Source organism: Pteropus vampyrus, unplaced genomic scaffold (assembly GCF_000151845.1).
Source record: "Pteropus vampyrus isolate Shadow unplaced genomic scaffold, Pvam_2.0 Scaffold71, whole genome shotgun sequence".
Taxonomy (NCBI): Eukaryota; Metazoa; Chordata; class Mammalia; order Chiroptera; family Pteropodidae; genus Pteropus; species Pteropus vampyrus.
This window is the reverse complement of record NW_011888852.1, coordinates 5,252,720-5,272,551: the sequence shown is the minus strand read 5'-3', so window position 1 is coordinate 5,272,551 and position 19,832 is coordinate 5,252,720. Positions and strand designations below refer to the sequence as shown.

General features: G+C 32.5%; 1 pseudogene; it reads right to left on the bottom strand.

Moving 5' to 3' along the window:
- Positions 1-18,667: 18,667 nt before the first annotated feature.
- The window catches only part of LOC105293316, a 37,911-nt pseudogene continuing 36,746 nt past the window's right edge, over positions 18,668-19,832 (bottom strand).

The window sequence follows — 19,832 nt, the reverse complement described above, 5'->3', positions numbered from 1 at the left end:
TGATGGGAAATTTCCCTAACTTGATGAAGGAAATGCACACAAAACCCCAGGAAATTCAGAGAATTCCAAAGATCAGAGATCCAAAGAGGCCCACACCAAGACACATCATAATTAAAATGCCAAAGTTTAAATATTAAGAAAGAATGTTAAAAGCAACAAGACAAAGACAAATGTTACCTATAAGGGAACACACATAAGGCTGATTTTTCAAAAGAAACTATGCAGGACAGAAGGGTCTGGCAAAAAATATTCGACATGATGAAGACCCATGATCTACAACCAAGAATACTTTATCCAGCAAAGCTATCATTTGGAGTTGAAGGACCGATAAAGAGCTTCCCAGACAAAAATAAGCTAAAGGAATTTATCACCACCAAGCCAGTATTATAGGAAATGTTGGAAGGATTTCTTTAAGAAGAAAAAAACATGTATCAAAAACAAGAATAAAGAATGGTAACATGCCACCCTAAACAAGCCCGATCCTGTCTGATTTCAAAAGCTAAGCAAGGTTGGGCCTGGTTAGTACTTGGCTGGGAGACTACCTAGGAAGACCAGGTGTTGTAGATGTAAAAAAATTAAAAAATAAAGGATTATAAGCTAACAAGGTCCTTGCAATCTGTGAGGTCAACCAAGGGTCGCCACACCTAAAAAAAAAAAAATAGTAACAACTACATTCCTATCAACAAGTACTTCAAATGGAAAATAATTCAGTGCTCCAACAAAAGATAGAGTGGCTGAATGGATTAAAAAAAAAAAAAGATCGCTACATATGCTGTCTATGAGAGGCTCATTTCAGATTAAAAGACACACACAGACTAAAAGGAAGGGGATGGAAAAAGATATTGCTCTGATGAACCTAGAAGGTGTTTAAGTCAGACAGAGAAAGATAAACACTATATGATTTCACTTATATGCAAAATCTAAAGAATAAAAAGAACAAACTTATCAAAAACAAACTCACAAATGTAGTGAGTGAACAATTTGGTGATGGACAGAGGGGAGAGGGATCTGGGGAACTGAGAGAGTGGGGTAAAGAGTTAAATTAATAATTGATGGATGGTCACAAGGATGGGGAGCACAGCATAGGGAAAGAATTTAGCATTAATACGATGGCTAGATGGAGGGTCAAGGGAGGGAGGGAACAATTGGGAGGATCATTTTATGAACTATATAGCTGTCTAACAATGTACTGTATACTTGAAACTAATTAAAATAAATAAATTATAAAAAATAATGCCTATAGGAAAACCTCGTATTTCGATAAGCACCCTAAATGTAAAATGAACTTACCAATAAAAAGGCACAGAGTAGCAGATTTTATTATACAATAAAACTCAGCCATATACTGCCTTCAAGAGGCATATCTCAGCTGCAAGGAGAAATATCCACTCAAAGTGAAAGGGTGGAAAACAACATTCTAAGCAAATGGCATCCAGAGAAAATCAGGTGTAGCCATACTTGTATCTGATAAAATAGACTTCAAGATAAAAAAGGTAACAGGAGACAAAGATGGACACTTTATAATGAAAAAAGGGACACTACATCAAGAAGACATAACACTTATGAATATATATCTCCCATTCAGGAAGTACTAAAATATATAAAGCAACTACTAACAGAACTAAAGGGAGACACTGACAAAACACAATTATGGTAGGAAACCTAACTACCCCACTGTCAGCTATGGATAGATCATCCAAACATTAATAAGGAAAATTAATAAGGAAATATTAATCTTAAATGACATCAGATCAATTGATCATAATTGACATTTTACAGAGCCTTACATCCCAAAATACCAGTGCACATGGAACATTCTCAAAGACAGAGTATATGTTGGAACACAAAACTAACTAAAGAAGATTGAAATTATACCAAGCATATTCTCCGAGCATAATGCCTTAAAACAAGATCACTGCAAAAAGAAAGAAAAACCACAAATACATGGAGATTAAACACAATGCTACTAAAGAATGACTGAGACATAGAAGAAATAAAAGGAGAGATCAAAAAATACATAGAAACAAATGAGAATAAAAACATAGTATATAGAAACTTTTGGGACACAGCAAAAGAGATAATAAGAAGAAAGCTCATAACATTACAGGAAATGGTATGGGGCTCAAGAAACGTAAATGAGCCCCAAAAGACAACCTAACATTAGACCTTTAAAAAAAAAATCTAGAAAAAGAAGAACAAATGAAACCCAAAGTCAGCAGAAGTAAGGAAATAATAAAAATTAGAGCAGAATTAAATGAAATTGAGAACAAAAAGACAATAGAAGAAATTAATGTAATGAAGAGCTGGTTCTTTGAGAATATTAATAAAATTGACAAACCCCTGCCTAGACTCACTAAGGAAGAATAAAAAAGCTCACTAATAAATAAAATCAAAAATGAAAGAGAAGTTACAGTACCACTGTAATACAAAGCATCTTATAAGAACACTGTGAATAATTATGTAACCAAATTCAATAACCCACAAGAAATGGACAAGTTCTTAGAAATACACAATCTTCCTGAACTGAATTCCAAAGAACTGGAAAATATAAATAAACCAATCTACAGTACAGAAATTGAAACAATTATCAAAAATCTACCAAAAGTAAAAGTCTAGGACCAGATGGCTTCACTAGTGAATTCTACCAAACGTTCAAAGATGATTTAATAACTGTTCTTCTCAGACTTTTCAAAAAAAATTGAAGAAGAGGCAATACTTTCTAATATTATGAAGGATATTTGTAGTACAAGATGGATGCTAGAGTAATCAGGGGATTAACTTCATAAATTATGTAATTGTCTAACTGTTGTATTGTATACCTGAACATATAAAATCAATAGATAAATAAAATTTAAAAAATAAAAAAACAAGATTGTATACTCTCATTACTCTTATCAATATAATGTTGGAAATCCTACCTAGAGCAATCAGGCAAGAGAAAGAATTAAAATGCATTCAAATTGGGAATGAAGAAGTTAAATTATCTCTTTTTGCACATGAAATGATTCTCTATACAGAAAATCCTAAAGACTCCACCAAAAACTATAAGAAACAATAAAATAATATAGTAAAGTTGCAGGATACAAAATCAGTGTATAAAAATCCATATTACTGCTATACACTAACAATAAAATTTCAGAAAGAGAAATGAAAAAAGCAGGTCTATTTGCAATTGCAAAAAAAATAAAATATTTAAGAACAAACCTAATGAAGCATATGAAGGACCTATACACAGAACACTAAAAGACATTATTAAAAGAAATTCAAGAAGACACAAAGAAATGGAAAGATCTCCCATGTTCCCATGTTCATGGATTGGAATAATCATCATAGTTAAAATGGCAATATTACCCAAAATGATATACAAATTTATGCAATCCCCATGAAAATTCCAATGGCATTTTTTAAAAAATAGAATAAAAAATTATCAGGTTTATATGGAATCACAAGAGACCTCAAATAGCCAAAGCAATCCTGAAATAAGGAACACAGTCAGAGATATCACACTGGCTGACTTCAAATTATACTATAAAGTGACAATAATCAAAATAGCATGGTATTGGCAGAAAAACAGACACACAGACCAATAGAAGAGAATTGAGAGCCCAGAAATAAATCTACATATATGTAAGCAAATAATAATCAATAAAGGAGCCAAAAATATATAATGGAGAGAAGAAATTCTTTTTAATAAGACACCCATGGACCTTGATTTTAGAGATGAATTTATGAATTTGACCCCAAAGGCAAGGGAAGTAAAAGCAAAAAATAAATGAATGAGATTATGTCAAACTAAAAAGCTCTGCACAGCAAAAGAAATTATAAACAAAACAAAGAGGCAACCAACTGAATGGGAGAAGATATTTTCAAACAACACCTCCAATAAGGGGCTAATATCCAAAATATTCAAGGAACTCATACAACTCAACAACAACAACAAAAAAAAATTGAATTAAAAAATGAGCAAGGACCTAAACAGACACTTTTCCCAAGAAGACACACAAATGGCCAATGGACATATGAAAAGATGCTCAACTTCACTAGCTATTAGAAAAATGCAAATCAAAACCACAGTGAGATACCACTTCACACCTGGTAGAATGGCTATCATCAATAAGACAAGTAATAACTAGTGTTGGAGAGGTTGTGGTAAAAAAGGAACCCTCGTACACTGCTGGTTGGAATGTAAATTGGTTTAGCTACTAAGGAGGTTTCTCAAAAAATTAAGAATAGAATTACCATATGACCCAGCAATTCCTCTTCTGGGTATCTACCAAAACAATTTTGAAAACATTTATCTGTAAAGATATATGTACCCAGATGTTCATTGCAGCATTATACAACAGTGGCCAAGACATAGAAACAACTGAAATTCCCTTAGGTAGTTGATTGGATAAAGATGTGATACATATGTAAATGGAATAAAACAAATGGAATAAAACAAAAAGATGTGATACATATGTAAATGGAATAAAACAAATCCCTTAGGTAGTTGATTGGATAAAGATGTGATACATATGTAAATGGAATAAAACAAATAAAACAAATGGCAATTTCATTTCTGAGTATTTATCCAAAAAAACACAAAACACTAATTTGAAAAGACATATGTATCCATATGTTCATTGTAACATTATTTATAATAACCAAGATTTGGAGCCAACGTGAGTCTTCATCAGTGGATGAATAGATAAAGAAGAATGAAATATTACTCAGCCATGAAAAATACATACATACATACATACATACATACATACATACATACATACATACATACATAAATGAAATGTTTGCATCTGTAATAATATGGATGGACCTAGAGGGTATTGTGCTAAGTGGAATAAATCAGACAAGAGAAAGATAAATGTCATATGATTTCACTTACATGTGGAATCTAAAGAACAAAATAAACAAATAAAACAGAAACAAACCCATAGATACAGAGAACAATTTGATGGTTGCCAGATGGGAGGAGGTTGGGAGGATGAGTGAAAAGGGAGAAGGGATTAAGAAGTACAAATCGATAGTTACAAAATAGTCATGATGATGTAAAGTATAGCATAGGAAATATAGTACTTCATAAGTTTTATAAATGTCTAATGAATATATGTACACATGAAACTAATATATTATATTTGAAAGGTAATTTTTAAAAAATTATTAAAAAATAAATAAGAATAAAATTATAAACTGTGACATAATTGGAGATCATTTGGGGTTTAATGGAAAACTACTGTTTTTTTCTCTTCAACTGAGGATAATGGTGTTATAGAAAATGATATAAATAAAACTATGCATACCAAAAGCCCAATTGCATGTATATGAGAATTCTGAATAGGACAGATGGGCCATTACACTAGTTTTATGCTAAATATTTCTGAAAATTAAAAGAAGTTGGTAGAGCACAGAGATTGTGAGCCAAGTTAGTGAGTCTGAACTTTACTCGTCACTTACAGAAGGCGTTACAGTGTAGTAGGAGCCTGGATGCTCTCCCCTTCCTTTCCCCACTCACAGCCTGCCACACCCAGTGTTTGACTCCTGACCCACATCTTATAAGCTACGTGATCTTGGGTGGGTTGTTAAACTCTATAAAGCTCAGTGTTTTCCACAGTTAAATAACAGTACTAGCTACTTCAAAAATTCTTTGATGATTAAGTCAATCCACGCAAACTACTTCGAATTGTGCCAAACACAGAGTAAGCCTTCCATAATTGCTAGCTATTAAAATTGGGCTTAAAATAATATAACTGAAGTGAAATAATATAAACCAAAGCTTCAGGAAAGTGTCAAAATGCATTGGAGAATGGTGACTGTAAGAAATGAAACCAATGAAGAGAATACCACCAATTTTTTTAAAATATGTGTGATTGAGGACTGAACTAAAGTAGTAACCATGGGGAAATAAAGGAAAATATTTCAGAGATTAGAGATTAATTATCTCTGGAAGATAATAAAAAGAATGAATCAAGGATGGCATGATGTGTTTGAGATACAGGTGGACATGTTCACCAGACCCTTGACAACTGCAGCTTGTGAAAGAGAGAACTAGAGAGTTGTGAAAAAACAGCAGCTTAAGGGATGGGTAGGTTGTTAGATGGAATGGGAAAAGAGAGAGAGAGACTGGGATATGACTTTGATAAGGAGGAAAAAGAGTAACTAACATTTTCAGATAAAACAATCTGGGGTAAGAAGGGAGAATGCTTCCAGAGGCCAAAGAGTAAAACTTTCCAAGAAATATTAGTTATCACAACATAATGCTAAGGAAGTAAAAACAGATAAGTATAAATAAAAAGTTCTTGTATTTTTCCCCTGAAAGTTAATTGACAATTCTTGAGAACATGAAACAATTTAGTCATGAAAAGAGAAGAAATACATTTTCCCCTTTGATAGAAAAAAAGTGAAAATTAATGGAATATGAGATTATAGGATAAGAGTAACAACAGAGTATCTGAGGACAAGGGAAGAAAACTTGCCAAAGCTCACGTTGGATGACATATATAGGAGGAACGAGGGTCATCTCTTAGAGTGAGAGAGATGTCAAAGAATTGAATGATGAAACATGTAGAAAATCTAAAACAGCTGCCATGAGAAATGCAATAAGAATTTAACAAGCAAAGACTAAAGAAAAGTTGAATTCTTTACTGACAAGAAGCATTAATAACCCAAATGAGGTTAGATAACATGAATTTGCAGTGGACTAGTTTCGTAACTTTCTGTAACACCAAGTAGGTTATATATCTTATTGCTTCATCAATTGTTCCTCAAGAATGCTTTCCTTTTCAATTTTTTTCCAGTATACTTTTAAGTGAATCCAAAAATGAATTAAAAACCCATAATATTTTATGAAAATTTATATAGCATAATATTAGAAAGATAAAATTATGTTTAATTCAATATAGCACATGTAATTTTGCCTCTAACTATAATTTTTACCTTCATAATATATGCTAATAAATGATTAAATAAATATTCTTATCTATCCATGATTAAATAAATGATTAAATAAATATTCTTATCTCCTAGCTCCTATTGTTTAGTTGCAGTTTATCTACAGAATCATATCCAAGTAAGATTAGACAAAATATGCTCATATTGTAATAAGTAAAAAATACAATCCAATTGTTTAATATAACTGATATTCATATTTTATTTCAGGGTTTAGTAAACTACACCCTACAAGCTAAATCCAGCCCACCATCCGTTTTTTTTTTTTATTCATCCTATGAGCTAAGAATGATTTTCACCTTTTTAAATGGTTGAAAAAAATCAAAACGAGTATTTTGTGGCATTAAAATTACGTGAAATTCAAATATTAGTACCTATAAATAATTTTGTTGGAACACATCCACATTCATTATTTATACATTTCTGTGACTGCTTTTGCACTACAAGGGCAGCATTGAGTATTTGCAACAGAGACCATACAGCCCACAAAGCCTAAAATGTTTATTATCTGGCCCTATACAGAAAAAGTTTGAGGACTCTTGTCCTATTCATTCATTTTACCAATATTTATTGAGTACCTGCTGTGCATTAAGTGCTCTGCTAGGTGTTTGGAAAATAGATGAAAAAGTCACATAGTTCCTACCCTCAAAGTGATTATAATTCCTCAATGGTGATAAATTAATGCCACTTTAATAATGTTTGAAAGTTATTAAATCTGATGAATGCCACACAGCAATGAATACTCATAGCACTACATCCTTCTAACATATTTTTCACAAGAGAAAAATAAAATTTCATGTGTGTATGTGGCCTGTTTACAATTGTATACCTCAAGTAATAAGGTGGAAGCTAGTGTTCTGATGCGGGCCCATTGCACCAACTCACATCCCTTCTATTAGTAAAATGGGGATGATTTATTGAAGGCTAATGTCTATGTGAGAATTGATAAAGATAATGTGAATAAACTTTGAAATGAGTAAATTTTTAAAGCTATCAAAACTATGCAAATGCAAGAAAATATTACCATTACAAAGTATCAGGAAAAAGGTCTTATAAATAATTAATAAAAGACAGAATATGAAAGATGTTACAAATAAAGTACAAATAAAGAGTACAAATAAAGTACTGCAGTGGTTCATTTCAGAAAAGATCACAATTTAGCGATGGCATCAAGGAAAACTTCATGAAGAGGACAGCATTTGTTCTCAGCCCAGAAGGATGAGTTAGCAAGCCTTCAATAAGGGATAAAGGAAATGATCAATATATTGTTTATGATTTCATTTAGAAAAATATTGAAGTAATTTATTCCTCAAAAACCATTCTCCTAGCTCCTATTGTTTAGTTGCAGTTTATCTACAGAATCATATCAAAATTAAAATATGTGCACCTTTCAGTCACCTCTGTTAATACCAAGAGGCCAGACAGGACAGGCTGCCACTCCATCCCCTGCAAATGTGGGCATCAATCACTTGATTCTGGAGCTTTTTCCTGGAGGGTAGAACTAGCCTGGAAATCATGCTTCCTACAGCTTCTCAGGCAGTACCACATAAGTCAAAACTGTCTAACAGTTTTAAACATCTAAGAAATTAAGCAGTTACAATTTTGAACTTTAGAATTTGCTTTAAAAATGTGTATTATTGAATTTAGTTTCTCTGGAAATGTACCAATTTGGTTTCATTTGATCTATTTTTGAAAGATGAAATCATTTCCAACTAAATATGTGTGCTCTTCACTAGAAATGAAATTTATAATTACTTGGAATTGAAATACCCTGAGGCAGATTCTAACAGCATCTTCTTGTATATTCAGTCTTGGAATGTATTATATGACTATAATTACTCTGTATCTGAAGATAAATTTAAGGAACTATTCTCTGAGACTATCCTTGGACTTACTATTACATTTTGTCCTCATCAGTCATCAGTGTTTCTAAAGCTAATGAGGATATTTTGAGTCTTTTAGACTTGGATCCTTTTGAAGTAGCCATCCTATCTTTCTAATTCACCTGAAATAGCACATTAGGAGAGGGAGTCCAGATTAGAAATGATTTATTATTCCTAACCAATTTAAAAGTGAGAATGATGCCATGAGCTGAAATCTGAAAAAGTTCAAACATCCCATAAACTTTTTTTTCTTAATCCTTGTAGGAAGTAACTTCTACTGATCTAATTTATTATGACAGATTATACTTTCTTCGGCAACATGAAATATTTTTTAAAAATAATTGAAAATGAAGATTCAAATTCAATACAAGTATATCCTTGTATTATCAGTTTATAAACTCATTCAAGGGTGTCAAATATATGATGATAAAAGGAAATTTAACTTTGGGTGGTGAACACACAATGCAATATACATGTGATATATTATTGAATTGTACAATTGAAACCTAGATAATTTTATTAACCAATGTCACCCTAATAAATTTAATTTTAAAAAATAACTAGTACCAGGTATTGAAGTAGTAGTTACTTGCTTACTGAAAAAAATTTCAGTCTGCTCCATCCTCACCTTGTCTTTCATATACTTCATATGCAGTAAGCATTTTTTGAATGAGTGAATAAAGGCATGATTATTACTCTATAAAATCTATACTTTTGCAGATAATCAAGAGAGATCTGTTTTCTGTCTAAATCCAAATGTTATACAATGTATTGGCTACTTACCAACAAACATTAAAATTCTTTTGGTATAAGTTATTATAATTATTCTGTTATCTGGAATGCTCACTGTGTATCTAGTCAAGTTTATTCAATAAATGCATAACCAAACTGATATTTTCTGCCTTTTAACTGACTCTATGTATAAGTCGTGCTCTTCTGGAATCAAAGCATTGTGTGCGAGCTGTACAGGAATGCCTTTTAGTGTCACTTGTCTTTTTTATGGTTTAAATCTGCATATTTTAGTAACTTGCCTCTCAAATGAAATTGGGAGCTCTTCTTTATTATTAAAATAATTTCATTATGAAATGTTACAAATATGCAGATATTTACAGGAAATTAATGTACACTAAATTCCATGAAGCCTTAGCATTTTGCCATATTTAATTCATATTTTAAAGTAATTACTGGGAGAAGAGTAGCGAGGGGAGATAGATGGAGTAAAAGAGGTCAAATATGTGGTGACAGAAAGAACTCTAGCAATGATTTAGTGAACACACAATGTAATATATATATATGCCTTACTGTTAAAATGTACAACTGACACTGGATTTCGTTAACCAATGTAACCATTGATTTTAATGATAAATAAATAAATAAAGTAATTACAATTACCAGTAGAACTGCAGCCCTCTGCTATCTTGCTCTTTCTCCCTCCCCAGAGGTAACTTGTATTCAAACTTAAGTGTTTCTTGTTCAGATATTTTTTATGACTGTATATATTCCTAAACATCATATAGTACTGCTATAAAACAGTTGAAAGAAAAGCAAAAAGTTAGTTGCCTGTGAGAGTCTCTATGCCTTCAATTTTACCCTCATATTCACCCTCCAAAACTAGAGGGAGCTTCAAAAGAAGAGAGTTAATTAGAAACTTCAGAAGAGTTCAGAGCTATGGTGTAGAAAGGACCTGTACTCTCTTCTTGGCAAAGATTTAAAGAAGTTGGGCTCTAAAAGTTCTGTTAGATAGAGGGGAGGGGTATGGAGGGAGGTAGACAGGGGAAAACTTTTAAATCATTTCTTCAATTAAAATAATTAATTAATTAATTATTTTTAAAAAGCCAAAACAAATGAACAAAGACAACAAAACAAAAACAAACTCATAAAAACAAGGAAGAAATTGATGGTTGTTAGAGGAGAAGGAAGTGGAGGGACAGGTGAAAAGGATAAAGGTATGCTATAATAGTATGCAATAATAGTATGCTAAGTTTGCACAGTGACAGATGGTTACTAGCCTTAGTGTGGTAAACACATTGCAGGATATATAAATGTTTAATCACTTTGTTGTATACTGAAACTAATATGATATTGCATGATAATTGCAATAAAAAATTAAATCTAGCATTAAAAAAATAAATAAATAATAAAATAATAAAATTTCTGTTAGAGAGAGCATGGCTGGAGGCATGAGGGATAAAGACAGGGAGTGCCTACTGCTACCCAACCAGGACACCTGCAGTTCCAGAGTGATGTCACAAAACAGCAAAATTTCCCCACCTCCCAGGACCAGGGACTGGAGGCCTTAAGGACTTTCTGGTTAGGCAAGAGCACCAGAGTGTGTGAACCAGAGCCTAATCAGAATGTTGATTATTCAAGGGATGGGAGTATACAGGATGAGCATGCCAAGGTGGCAGATGAAGTAAGTTATATCTTTATGATGTGAGACTGAACAGATACCAACAATGAATGGTCAAATGTGCTTTCCATGACATCATGTAGAGTAAAACTAAAGCAATTGGATTTAAATGTGAAATGATTAAGTTTACCAAGAGTGCGCTAAGCTTATGTGTTCTTCCATAAGGGATTGAAACAGAGATTAACATGAATTATTTAAAAAAGAAAAAAATTCCTTTTTTTACATCTAAGTAAAAGAAAATATTGTAACCATTATAAACATATTACAACACTCAGCTCCTTGTAGTCTTAAAATATCATTCTGCAAATTACTTAATTACGAAGCTACCTTTAAATGTACCTTAGTTGGAAATAATGAACCTACTGACAACACTTAAAGAATTACTAGTAAAGGTTGTTAAAGGGACATAAAACTTACAGAGTACATATATTTGAATTACCCTGTACTTACAAGTTTACATCAAATAAGAAAAATATAATAATGTCATTAGTTTCAAAATCATAAATTCATTAGAAACTATAAACAAGACTTACTCTCAATGCCCAGCATTGGCAGCCTATAGAAGAAATCCTTGAACCTGTAGTCAGAATTATGAATTAAATCCTTGTAAATGTAGATTCTGCTGTGTGAATTTGAATAAGTCACTTAGACTCCAAGTCTTAGTTTCTATAAAAATGGTACATATCCCATAGGGTTGTGAAAAAATGGTTTTTATGCAACAGATTCTTATTGAATGCCTACTATATGCTAAGCACTGACTCTAACTATTCAAAATAGAAAATTAGAACATTGGTTCCCTCACCTCAATGAATTGAGACAGGGGAAACAGCAAAGATTTATAAGATCATGTAATACATTTTATAAAGTCATTAGTGGGGGGTGGTAATAAAATGAAAAAGAAGCACAGAAGAGAGAGCTTAGAGCAGTGGATAAAGAATGAGTAAGATTCAAAAAGGTTAAGTTTGAGAAGATTCTTAAGAGACAGAATTCGTACCACATCACTTCATCGCCCATAAAAATTGATTAAAACTCTTATAGATAAGAATTGGAAAAGATTAATTTGATCAAAAAAATTGAAGTACAAATTAATCAAAGATATGTATATTAAAATAAATTAAATTTTAAAAAGTATCATTAAAAAAATCACACAGTGATGGTGGAGTTGAAATTAGGTTAATAAAATTCAACTAGACCAATAAAATGCCAACTGATGTGGCACCTCCTGTATGCTTAAAAGTGTTTTTAAAAAAAGCATGTGTTAATAAAAATTTATAATTTATATTTTACCCTCAAGCAATTGCACTATTCTGGTCAACAAATTTACATACATTAAATTATTCAAAATATAAAGTAATATAAGTTTATATACAATACAATACCAAAAAGACATTATTATCATAAAAGATCAGACAGTAAAGAGAAACATTGCTGTCTAGATTTACTGAGGAAGGTTGTAAGAAAGATGTGGGAAAATAGAACTCATTATCTGTAAATAAGTCATGAGAGAGGAGGTTGGCATTCCAAGTAATCAACATGATGAAGGCACATGGCAGAAATATGCACGGAATACGAGGGACAGAAAATACAAAGGATCAACTTGAGTAGATTTAGTTATTGAAGATCATAAATTTGAATAATCCTGAACTCTAGTTTAGTAATATTTTTATTAAATCTTGAAATTAACCTTCCTTTTCTACATTACAATGAAAATTTTAAGTCCACAACAAAATATCAGAGAAAGAAAATATCCCCAAAATTTTCCCCAAGAAAAATGTAACATTCCAAAGGTCAACCTAGAATATAGACAGAGATTGCTCTGGAACACAGCCCTCCCTAGCTGCCTTTCAGATAAACTCCACAAAGAGCATTTTGACAGAAAAACTTTTCTTATTATAGTTATATTGCACATACTATATTTGAAACAATAAAAGTTTGTAATGAACACACCGTTTTGATATAACATGCTTATACCTGAATGCTTTTGTTCATTCCCTGCTAACACATTTGTCCGCTATTAGGGATGCATGAATAGAATGTTATATATTACGTGTATTGTGTGTAAATTTTAATTGGACCACTTTGTAAAAATTTTTTAACTTAATTCATTAATAAAGCTTTCCATCCCTCAAAATTAAACCACACATCCACTCTGAATGAAATTTCTAAGCATTAGTATTTGGAAAGAATACTCATTAGTGCTAAAAGAAAACTCCAGCAGAGACTGGAAGTCAGACAGCTTTAGAGTTCCAACTAACTGAACATGTCTTTGAGGATCACACATCTGGAATGAATTTCAAGCAATTCCCACGCAAAGTGGAGCATTATAACATCAAATGGAAACCATATGCAAAAGTTAGCAGTTGTAAACATTTTTAAATCTTAAGATGTTACACATACATCTTTGAAACTGAGTTTATAGCTTCTTCCCAAATCAACAAATCAAAGCAATGCCAAAAGCACAGCAATATAATTCCATCAAAATCCTATCAGATTTTCTGAATTATTTTCTATTATAAATTAGACAATTTGGCACAATAGTTGTCAAGTTTTCAAAAAAAAATGTGTCATTCAAAGTTTTTCATGGTTTCATTTCACTAGCATCTCTACCAAATTCCTCTAAATTTTTTTCCTACTGTTTTAGAGAATTCTACAGTTACCCTGGAAGTCTTGCTACTTTTTGTGGATTACATACATATTACCAGCTCTTCTTCCTATATTTGAAATCACATTAATGAAAGTGATCCATACATCTCAAATAATCAACCTCAAATAGAGTAAATTCTCTATTCACAATTCAATACAATTAGAAATTGCCATCAAAAGGATAGCTAAAACCGAAGTGTCCTACTACAGATGATTGGATAAAGAAGCTGTGGTACATACATACAATGGAATATTACTCAACCATAAGAAATGAAATACTGCCATTTGCACCAACATGAATAGACCTCAAGATAATCATGCTAAGCAAAATAAACCAGACAGAAAAAGTTGAAAGTCACATGATATCATGTATATGTGGAATATAAACCTAAAAGCAACAAATGAACAGGACAAACAAACAGAGACTCATGGACATGGACTGCAGACTAGTGGTTACCAGAAGGTAGGGAGTGAGAGGACAGGGGAGGTAGATCGGGTAAATTAGCAATAATTATCCAGTATCATTTAAAATGCAGTCCATTATTAAATTTCCTCAATCTCCTCAATTTCCTCAATCTCCAAGTGTTTTCAAACCAGGATCCAATCAAGAATGTCATGTTGTATTTGGCCATTGTATCTCTGAAATCATTTTTTAAAATTTATTTTATTATTAGTTTCGAGTATACAGTGCATTGATTAGACATTTATATAGTTTATAAAACTATATAATTGCTCTTTCTCTCCTCTGACTCTTCACCTAGCCATGACATTAATGTTAACTGCATTCCCCATGCCGTGCTCCCCATCCCTGTGACCATCTATCAACTAATTTGTACTTCTTTAACCTGTCAACCCATTCTCCCAGCACTACAACCCCCTCCCCTCTGGCTGTCACATTACTGTTTTGTATATTTGTGAGTCTGTTTTTGATTAGTTTGTTTTTTTTGTTCCTTAGATTTCACATATGATATTTCTCTTTGTCTGACTTATTTCACTCAGCATAATAATCTCTAAGTCCATCCATGTCGTTGCAAATAGTAGGATTTCATTTTTTTAATAGCTGAGTAAATATTCCATTGTATATATGAACCATAACTTCTTTATCTAATCGTCCGTTGATGGGCATTTAGGTTGTTTCCATATCCTGGCTATGGTATCTTGGCTTCCATGAGTATAGGGATGCACAGATCTTTACAAATTATTGTTTTGGTTTTCTTTGGGATAAATATCCAGAAGTGCAATTGCTGGGTCAAAAGATAGATCCATTTTTAATTTTTTGAGAAACTCCAGACTGTTTTCCATAGTAGCTATACCAATTTGCAATCCCACCAACAGTGTATGAGAGTTCTCTTTTCTCCACATTCTCATCAACATTTGTTGTTCTTTGATCTATTAATGATAGCCATTCTGACAGGGGTGAGGCGATATCTCATTGTGGTTTTAATTTGCATTTCTCTGATGATTAGTGACCTTGAGTATCTTTTCATATGTCTACTGGATATCTGTATGTTCTTTTTAGAGAAATATCTGTTCAGGTCTTCTCCCCATTTTTTAATTAGATTGTTTGGGGTTTTTTTGTTGTTGTTGTTGAGTTTTTTGAGCTTTTTATATCCAAAAATATATCAGATGTATCATAAGTGAATATCTTCTCCCATTCATAAGTGAATATCAGATATTCATAAGCAAATATCTTCTCCCATTCAGTTGCTGTCTTTTTTGTTGATAGTTTCCTTTGCTGAATAAAAACTTTTTAGTTCGATGTAGTCTTATTTGTTAATTTTTTCTTTTGTTTCCCTTACCAAGGAAGATATATCCTAAATGAAATTACTGTTAGCAATATCAGAGGGTTTACTGTCTAGGTTTACTTCTAGAAGTTTTATGGTTTTGGGTCTTAAATTTAAGTCTTTAATCCATATGGAGTCTATTCTTGTATACAGAAGATTGTCCAGTTGTTGTTGTTTTGGGGTTTGTTTTTGGTTTTTGGGGGGGGAGGGGTTTGCATATATCTGTCCAATTTTCCCAGCACCATTTGTTTAAGAGACTGTCTTTACCCCATTGTACATTCTTACCTTCATTGTCATATATTAAGTGAGCATATAGGTGTGGGTTTATTTCTGGACTCTCTCTTCTGTTCCATTGATCAACGTATCTGCTTTTATGCAGGTACTCTGCAGCTTTGATTACTGGAGACTTGTAGTGTAATTTGATATCAGAAAGTGTGATAACTTCACTTTTGTTCTTCTTTCTCAAGATTGCCATGGCTATTCGAGGTCTTTTATGTTTCCATATAAATTTTAGGATTATTTGTTCTAGCTCTCTGAAAAATGACATTGGTATTTTGATAAGGATTGCACTGACTCTATAGATTATTTGGGGTAGTATGGCCATTTTAATGGTGTTGATTCTTTCTACCCATGAGCACAGTATATGCTTCCATTTATTTTTAGATTTCTTTTTTCAACGACTTGTAATTTTCTGAGAACAAGTTTTTTATCTCCTTGATTAATTTGATTCTCAGGTATTTTATTGTTTTCGATGCAAATGTAAATGGCATTGTTTTCTTAATTTCTCTTTCTGAAGGTTCAACATTGGTATATAAAATGCCACTGACTTCTGAATATTAATTTTATATCTTGCTACTTTACTTAATTCATTAATTAGTTCTGTAGTTTTTTCGATGTAATCTTTAAGGTTCACTATATATAGTATCAAGTCATTGGCAAATAATGAGAGTTTTACTTCTTCCTCTCCAATTTGAATATCTTTTATTTCTCTTCCTTGTCTTATTGCTGTGGCCAAGACTTCCAATACAACTTTGAAGAAGCGTGGTGAAAGTGGGCATTCTTGTCTTGTTCCTGATCTTAAGGAAAATGCTTTTAGCCTTTCCCCATTGAGTATGATGTTAGCTGTAGGTTTGTCATATATGGCCTTTATTATGTTGAGGTATGTTCCCTCTATTCCCACTTGGCTGAGAGTTTTTAATCATAAATGGATGCTGGATTTTGTAGAATGCTTTTCCTGCATCTATTGATATGATCATATGATTTTTGTCTTTCTATGTGTTAATGTGGCATATCACATTAATTGATTTGCGGATATTGTACCAACTTTGCATCCCAGGAATAAATCCAACTTGATCACAGTGTATAATCTTTTTAATATATTGTTGAATTTGGTTTGCTAATGTTTTGTTGAGGATTTTTGCATCAATGTTCATAAGAGATATCGGCCTATAGTTTTCTTTTTTTGTAATGTCTTTGCCTGGTTTTGGAATCAAGATAATGGTGGCCTCATAAAAGGAGTTAGGGAGGCTTCCCTCTTCTTGAATTTTTTGGAATAGTTTGAGAAGAATAAGTGATAATTCTTCTTTGAATGTTTGATAAAATTCATTTACGAAGCCATCTGGTCCAGGACTTTTGTTTTTTGGGTGTTTTTTGATTACTGATTCTATTTCATTGGTGGTATTCAGTCAGTTCTGACTTTCTGTTCCTTCTTGACTCAGTCTTAGAAGATTATATGCTTCTAGGAATGTGTCCATTTCTTCCAGATTGTCCAATTTGTTGACGTATAATTGCTCATTTTCTTATGATCCATTGTATTTCTGTGGAGTCCATGGTTATTTCTCCTCTGTCATTTCTGCTTTTATTTATTTGAGTCCTCTCTCTTTTTTCCCTGATGACTCTGGCTAAGGGTCTGTCAATTTTGTTTATCCTTTCAAAGAACCATCTCTTGGTTTCATTAACTTTTAGTATTTTTTTCTAGACTCTATTTCATTTATTTCCACTCTGATCTTCATTATTTCCTTCATTCTATTCACTTTGAGCTCTGTGTGCTGTTCTTTTTCTACTTCTTTTAAGTGAAAGTTTAGATTGTTTATTAGAGCTTTTTTTTATTTCTTGAGGTAGGCCTGTAGTGTTACCCTCTTAGGACTGCTTTCACTGTGACCCATAGATTTTGAGTTGTTGTGTTTTTGTTTTCATTTGTCTCTAGGTATCTTTTGATTTCTTCCTTGATCTTATTGAGAACTCATTCATTATTTAGTAGCATGTTGTTTAACCTCCCAGTGTTTGTGTATTTTCCACTTTTTTTCTTGTAATGGATTTCTAGTTTAATACCATTGTGATTGGAGAACATGTTTGATATGATTTCAATATGTTAAATTTATTGAGACTTGTTTTGTGTTCTAACATGTGGTCTGTCCTGGTACATGTTCTACATGCACTTGAGAAGAATGTGTATTTTGCTGCTTTGTATAATGTGTACTTTTTGCTTTGGGGTAAAATACTTTAAAAATATCTATTAAATCTATATGGGCTAGTGTCTCTTAAGTCATTTTAAATCTAGAATAGTTACCTACTCCACACCATCTTTTTTCATGACACCAAAGAAACATTTTCAAAGAAACGAGGCCAGTTATCTTCTAAACATTCTACATTGTGGAGCTGTCTGATCATTTCTTTTGTGGTGTCATTTAACTCATTGCTCTAACCCCAGTATTTCTGATAAATGAGAAAGTAGATCTTAAAGGTTTATTAAATTGCAGATACACTTTATCGATGAAAATGCTTCATAGGTAACACAATGTATTTCATACTGCATCACATGTCAAAAAGCAAGACCAGCTGTCTGACCAGAATGATGCAGTTTCACCCCTGATTCTAAGGATCTCATTCTTGAAAAATAAGTTATTCTTTCCATATCATCAAACAACACGTATTTGGTGAGATGACACTTTGATATCATGAGAATTCTAGAAGAGATTTAGATAAAACTTTTTCAAATAGTTTTGGCATTAACATGTCTTTCATATTATTTATATTAACTTTTCTACTTTATAACATTTCGTTTTGAAACATGTTTTCCACAAACTGTAAAATTTATACAAAAGTAAGATTCACTTTTATAATGATGGCAGACTTACTCCCTAATTAAAATGTAAGTATCTTCTTTTTTTATTTTGTTTGAAACACATATAATAACCAGTATGATAGCCACACATGTACCAAGAGATAAACATATTTCCTAACGCATCAGCATCATCTGGACATATGGGAGGTGGTGGAGGAATTATTGGTGGTCCAGAAGGAAATGAAGGCAGCCAGCATGATAGGAAGTGTGGTGGTGGTGATGGTGGTAGTGGGCCATTGAATTTTAGACCTAGCTTTCTTGGTCCCAATCCTGATGCTGGCATTAAGTGTGGTAGAGGAAGAAACATATTCCATGGAAGAGCTTTTGACTTGATGATCTTCAGGTCCAGAAGACCTGAAGGAGCTCTCACTTTCATCTGTTAAAATTTGACTTTCGTTTTTATTCACCTGAGCATTCTGTTCTGTTATTAGCTACTACAGACATTGGAGAAAGTAGGTCAGACAGATTTGTTTCTATTTCCATATCCACTGTAAACCACAGCACAGTTTTCTCTCTTAAAATCAACTAAAGTAATGGCAACAGGGTAAATGCAGCTGTATTCTAACCAAATGGCAAAACATTTGTCACCAACTTTCCACTGCTTCAGGGGAGTTGTGGTATGCTTTTTTTTTTTTTTTTTTTTTTTTTTTTTTTTAGCTTTTATTCTTAGCAGGCTTTCTTTTAGGTGTGCCTTTTGGTTTACCTGAAGCTTCAGAAATGTCACCAACTTTAGGGCATGTTTAAATAAAGCTACAGCTTTATGGAAAGCTTCTATCAATGCTGTATCATCTCATATGTCAGAATCATAACTCTGGCCTGTGCAATGCCAGAACTGCACAGAGCAGTCCCCTGCTCAGGACATTGGCTCCTACTCACATGCCTTGGCAAGGTTACTACGCGGGGCAGTGTACGGGCTGAATGCTAATGTGAATATATCTTTAAAACATAATTTTGAGTAAGAAAATAGGTAGAATGAGATTTATATCCCAACGTAACTTAATAAAAATAAAAATACATACACACACGACACTGCATATTTAGTA